Raw genomic sequence first — 6,523 nt, 5'->3', positions numbered from 1 at the left:
AGAAATTTTATTATTACAGTATCTATAATAGCTGAGTTAAAAATTACAAATTTGAGTGTTTCAGTGTCATCTTCCATCCCAAATAATTCTGGAAATATCCTATTATTTTGTAATTTCTGTTCTTATATATAGTTCTGCTATTAAGTTGTTAAGAAAAACAACACCTTTTTAAGAGAAAGATAAAAAAACCCCACACAACCAAGAGAACAATATTTTTTCCAAGATTTCAGGCTCTCAGTTAATTTTGTGGAGGTTTAATATTAAAAACTTAATGAAACGGAATAGCAGGATATAGGTTTCCAGTTAGTACCTGTATATTATTCAGACACTGGTGTATTTACATAAAACATTCCTACTATATATGCTGCTATGTTGTCCTGTTGTGGTGAGTTTCTTTGTAGAAGTAATCACCAGTATTTCTTTTCTAAACAATTTACATTGCAATTTCTAATGACTGAATTTGCCACATGTGAGTACCGGCATGCCTCTTTCATTTCTAAAGCCTATTATCATTGTTGAAATTCACAAATACTGCGTGTTATAAACAAAGCCTACTGCCCATGCCAGCTACTGAGGGGGGGGGGGAATCCTTGGAGGACTGTTCCTTTTTCTGTAGCTGAATTCTAATTCAATCTAAAATTCTTTGATAATGTTGTTACTGCGATGCCACACACTGGCCACTGTGTGCCACTGCCACACAGCCCTGACCCAGCAAAGCCCCCCCAGCTTTGCACTGCTTATTATAAAGCAAGCCAAAGCAAACAGGATTTAATATGTAAGCATGGAGATTCATTTGAACAGGCAGTTTGTTGAACTCATGCTTTTGTGGTTCAGTTCTTCAATATACCTGGTTTTAAATACCCATCTTAAAAAAAACCAAACCAACCAAACAACCAAAGCCAACACAACAAAAAACCCCCCCTATGTCTAGGGATGCTTCCTGTGCTTTTAACATTCATAAACTCAGCTGGTGTGACTATAACGTAAAAATATGTAAAAACTATTACTATTATTATAAATTTCCACAACTTGACAAAGATAACAAGAAAAGTAATTTTAGAGATAAACTGATTCCCCCTTAGAGCTAAGAAACTTAGAAAGAGATTTGCTGTGTTCAAATATGCACTCACAGTCCATAGCAAACGTGAAGAATAAACTGAAGTAGAGCTAAAGTACATTCATCTGCAGAGGACAGACAAACTTCATCAGGTAAGTTTGCTAGGCGTCAAAATGAAACTGCATTGAGACTCTTTGTACAGACGCTGCCTGGGGAAGGGCTGGTGTGCAGGGAGATGAGTGGGTGGAGGACTACGCACTTAACTCAACCATCAGGAGAGCTTCATCAGGACATTCCTGTCTGAAGTGCGATCTTAGGAGCGCTCCAGAAGTGGATTTGCCATCTGACAACTTTCAAACTCCACACACACTCTCCTCCTAAACGACAGTAAAACTAATAACAAATAGTAGGATTATGTTGGTGCTTCCTTTTCCAGATCAGAAAGTCAACTGTAATATATCGGAGACAAAACCCAAAGACCACTGGTAACACAGGACCATGCCTCTCTGCAAAACTCAATTCAAAAGATGATCCAGGTTACTACTGGGGAAATGATTAACCCTGAAATTTTATTCTTCTGTGATTTTCTCACCACACAGAATTAAGTATTTGCAACAAATATTAATCTATACCCAGGAGCAAGATCAACCATCATTTAGAGATGCTAAAAGAGCACATAGGAAATAAACAAATCCATTTTCTCATGAAACAAAAACAGGACAAATTTTTTAAAGAGACTGCTTTGAACCAAGAAATTGAAAAGCTGATTAGCTCATGAAGCATTTTTACAGCCTCAAGTACCGCTAAATTTATTGACGATCGCAGCACATTGAGCCAGACAACTTTCATAACACAGACTCACACTTACTGTTTTCTTCTATTTTGATTACTAAAATAAAATTTCTGCCATTTTGGTGCAGAAAAGAAACTTAGCAACACTTAATCACTGAATTTTATGTATTAGCTAAAGCTGATTTGAGCCAGACAACTTTCATAACACAGACTCACACTTACTGTTTTCTTCTATTTTGATTACTAAAATAAAATTTCTGCCATTTTGGTGCAGAAAAGAAACTTAGCAACACTTAATCACTGAATTTTATGTATTAGCTAAAGCTGATTAGCCATACTACTCAAATTTAAAGTAATAGGGTTTTAAGCGGTGTTTTTTGAGATAACCTATTTGCATTTTAATTTGGTTACACTAAATCAAGCGTTATCAAGCACAATCCGTGAATAAGATCAGTACTGTATTTACTGCAGTGTAGAACAAGGCTTCATGCCACCTAGAAACTAATTGATCTGCCAACCCACCTTTAGGTTAGATGTCTGTTTTAAGATTTCTGGATTTCAGCAACCTATGTCAAGTCCAAAGCTTAATACTGGCATGTTTGTTTTTCTTTATTTTAATAACTATTAAGTCACTACTAAGACTCTGAAACAGCTTTATGCTTGAACAAAAAACAACAGAGGGCAGTGAATGACAATGGACCATAAATAATTATTGTACCATTTGACTCTTGTCTTAAACTTCTAACACCTCAGTTGATGCTTACTTATACGTAGGAAGTTAGGGATATGCAGAAAAATTCAGAACTATCCCACAGCTGATGGTAAGAAGCACTGTGCATTTATTTGTTACTATCTCCTACTGCGTCTAATGCTTGCATAGGGTTTTTTGTTTGGTTGTTTATTTCATTTGGAAGCAGAGGAAAAGAGTTTGCTAGTTGGGCACAGAGCACGCACAGTACCTAAACACAAAGAACCTTTACATACACACAGTTCAATTTGTGGGCAGAAGAAATTATGCAGACTTAAGTATGTAGCATGGCTACTGCTCTATAACCTTTACTATACCAGGGCAAATTCTATTTAATGTCCTTTCATGATTATTGCAAGTGATCTGGAAAGAAAGCCAGTATATGCCAAGCAGAGTAACAGAGTTCATCAGCTGCCTTCAGATTCTGCACGTATGCAAACAGACCACCACTTTAATATCACAGGCTAAACACTCCTTGTTTCTTTTAAATGGAGTTAAAAGCAAAGACTGCAAGAGAACTCTGGTTTTGTATCCAGATTATACCTCTCCAGCATCCAACGGAGGCTTTGTTTCACTGGAAAAGTTTTTCAACTCACAGCATCAGGCAAGTAGAAGCATTTTATTTTCAACCTTACCTTTCATTGTCACAGATGTTACTTTTATTGTCATTTTGATGAAGAGTGATCTCAGTGTTTCCACTTGATCACATAATGAGTTACCTAACTTGAAACTTCCCTCAGCTATGCATGGAGAAATACTCAGAAAAGACATACTTTTGAGCGTCATGTAAAACTCCTCACTGGGCGTATAGAAGCGTCATGAAAAGAGTTCTGACATCAATAATTTGTTTTAAAGTCCCCATTCTTGTTTCTTCTTAAAATGTGCTCTTCAGTTACCTCCTTTTGGAAACTTCCTGTTTCCATCACAATAAATTCTACAAGTTGGCACATACTGAAATTTCGTTTTCATTCGGTCATACTCAAATTAGAAGCAGCGCACCAGTACTGTCACCACTCTTCTCAGGTTCCCACTCTGCACAACAGAGCATTACAGTAACGGATGAGCTGGTCACTGCAGCAGAGCTCTCCTTTCTTGTAGATAGCTCAAAAATCCTCTTTTCAGTTCTACGTCCTGCAGAAGCTGTATTTAGCTGTAATTACTACAGCTAACTCTTTCCATTTCTGCCTGTTGTTTTAAACACCAGAATGTTCCAAAGCTATCTGCAGCAGCAAACTGCAAGCTGATAAGAAAACACCAGGAAAACACACGATTAGGTGCCAGCCACATGCCACACACAGCTGCTGAGCTCAGCTAGGATTTGTGTCACTTGGTCTGCAGTATCACCGAGGGACAGCATGCAAAGCCCTTCTCAGCAGAGCTGGAATAGAAACGGGGAATTACAAACAGAGCCAGTATTCCTTAAAGAGGGGTTTAAAAAGATAGAAATGTTACGTAAAAGAAGACTTCATCTTAAGACTGAAGATCTCCAAGGTTATGAGCTCGGTTATTTTTATTACAATAATCAAACTAGGCAATACTCAAAATGGGCCGCTGGCAGTCACAAGAGCTAGTGAGCAGCATTCTGAATTAGAAATTGGATTTTTTCACCCCCAGGATGCAGAAACACAGTATTATTAATGAATCCATATGAACTGATACACACATTGTCATGACGATGTTGGCTACCAAGATGAATGGAAAATAAGATAGGAGGATAAACAAAAATCACCAAGTCAAGGAATTTTAGTAGAATTTTGGTTTTAAAATATAATCTAAGCATAACACAGCATAACCTTTGGGGGGGTATTGTTTTTTTTTTTCTTAGATCATTTTAGAAAAACTAAACATTGTTTTACTATTCCCACTTAAAAAGAGCCAGATTGGGGCATTTCTTTCTTCAGCATTGGCTCTTAACTCAGTATCTCTCAAAATTGCTTCAAAAGAGCCCCCTGCATGCTCTGGAGGAATGAGCACATTATTGTTCAATTAAAAAATATAATCTCCACCTTCGTGAGGCCTTGTCCTGCCTCACAGAGGCTTCCTTCTTGGAGAAAAAATGTTAGTTTTCTGGTAAGTTCAAGCACTTCTACTATGCAAAGCGTAACCGCAGGCACAGAGCTGACGTCTTCCAAAACCAGGAAGGTTTCTGAGCCTTAAAGGGCTCCCGAGGTGCTCACAAGGCCACCGACCTCCCTGCCTCCCTATGAGGTTCTTCCTTTGGCCGAAGAGACTTTGTCCAAAGTCCCAAGCTTTTGTGATTGCAGGTTTTCCTCCCTCAGGAAAACAAGAGCAGAAATGATGAGAATGAATACACTGAAGACCAACTCACTGAAAAAAGTGGTTCTGTACTTTCTGGAGACGGAGGTTTCTCCTCTACCCCCATTCCAAGAGCCACTGTTTCTCCTCTACCCCCATTCCAAGAGCCAAGGTAGTGACCTTCAGTGCAACACAACTTTGCCTAGATTTCAAACTGAGAGCGTCTGCTGAAGTTGCAAAGCTCCAGAACTAGAGCTGTGAGAAGTACTGGCCGAGGGACTCATCCGTGAGACTCCAAGATCAGGAATAGAATTTTCTGCAAGATCTACCCCACACATCTAATCACTCCTGTAAAAAAAAACAAACCCAAAACCAAAAAAGCACTGTTTTATACAAGAGGCTGACAGTAACAAATACGTTAGTCTAGAAAAGAAATGTCTTATGTAGACGAAATTATTACCCAGTATGTTTTATGTGAATTAAAAAAAATACATTGAGAAAACTAGTCATCAAAAAAAGGTAACAGATCAAGAACTCAGCAGAGGTCTCTGTAATGTTCAAGAACTCTGTGTTATTTAACACACTAGTTTCACTTTCTCCAAAGAAGAAATGAGAAGGAGGGATGATACTGACACTGCCACTTGTCACATGAAGATAGATCTTGTTTTCTCAGTTTGTTTTTGGATCAAACTTAAAACACTCAGCAGTTTTAGTTTACAGTAACTATTATCAAATAGTGGCATAACCTAAACAACACCTACCTATCTAATTTCTACTACTACATAAACAACAGTAATATACAATTCATTGAAGAGTATTATTTTTCCCATGTTTATTGTATCTGATATTTTAGCATCTCTTAGGTATCAAGTATAATAAACTCTTGTTGTCAACATGTTATTGATACCTAAGAACACTTCAACCAAGAAGTTGCTCTTACAGATCCCCACACCCTGACTACGCAATATTCTGTATGTGCCAGAGGCATACTAAGCTCTGCATTTGTATTCCAAAAAAATTATACGAGTTTTTGAAGCAGTAACAGTGTGGGCTGTGAGCAATGAAAAAAAAACAAACCCAACCCATAAGCAAAAATATAAATACAGAAGAACTTAGACACTACTTTAAAAGTCTGCTCTTCCTCATCCCTCTCTTCTTCAAGACTGCTTATGTCACATAAGCCACTTGTTGTGTAATGTGTTAAACATGCAGTCTTACCCACTGTCTAAAAAGACTGTTCCCAACATGCTAAAATAATTTTAAAAGCCAATTCACTACACACAGCTAGCTCTGGAGCTTCAAGCCTGCTGATGACAGGATCACGTCGGAAGCCCTGGAAGTCAGCAGCTTATATTATTTCAGCTGCAAAATTCCCAGAAGAGAGAAAAAAAAAAAAAAAGTGGAACATGAATGTAAATTAGCCTAAAGCAGAGCCAGTAGGAAAACAAAGCCAGTACGAATACCTAACTTACTTGGTGCACGCGTGCCTTCTGTTTCCAGCAGGAATACCAGGATACGGCTGTTTTTCACCCCAGCGCCGGAGCAGGCTGTGGTTTTGGTTTTCAGGAGGTGCCAGCCAAGCCCTCAGCGAGGCGGTGTGCCGAGTGGCGTGCTTCCCACCCAACAGGCACGGCCGCCCCACCCCCGCGCCAGCCCGCCCGTGGCAGCAG

At 38.7% G+C, this 6,523-nt stretch overlaps 1 protein-coding gene across 5 annotated transcripts in view; it reads right to left on the bottom strand.

Annotated features, from left to right (window-relative positions):
* Positions 1-6,523, bottom strand: part of CAST (calpastatin) — a 62,535-nt gene that overhangs the window by 38,274 nt on the left and 17,738 nt on the right. The window contains exon 1 of one of the 5 annotated variants that reach the window (XM_009280555.2): positions 6,326-6,465. The exons of the other annotated variants lie outside the window; for them this stretch is intronic. The gene's annotated coding sequence lies outside the window, so the exon portion shown is untranslated. Of the gene's footprint in view, positions 1-6,325; positions 6,466-6,523 lie in introns of those variants that run through there. 5 annotated transcript variants of the gene reach the window in all.

The sequence above is a fragment of the Aptenodytes forsteri genome, unplaced genomic scaffold (assembly GCF_000699145.1).
Source record: "Aptenodytes forsteri isolate BGI_AS27 unplaced genomic scaffold, ASM69914v1 Scaffold203, whole genome shotgun sequence".
Classification (NCBI taxonomy): domain Eukaryota; kingdom Metazoa; phylum Chordata; class Aves; order Sphenisciformes; family Spheniscidae; genus Aptenodytes; species Aptenodytes forsteri.
Note: the sequence above shows the minus strand (reverse complement) of the source record. Positions and strands in the feature narration are given on the sequence as shown.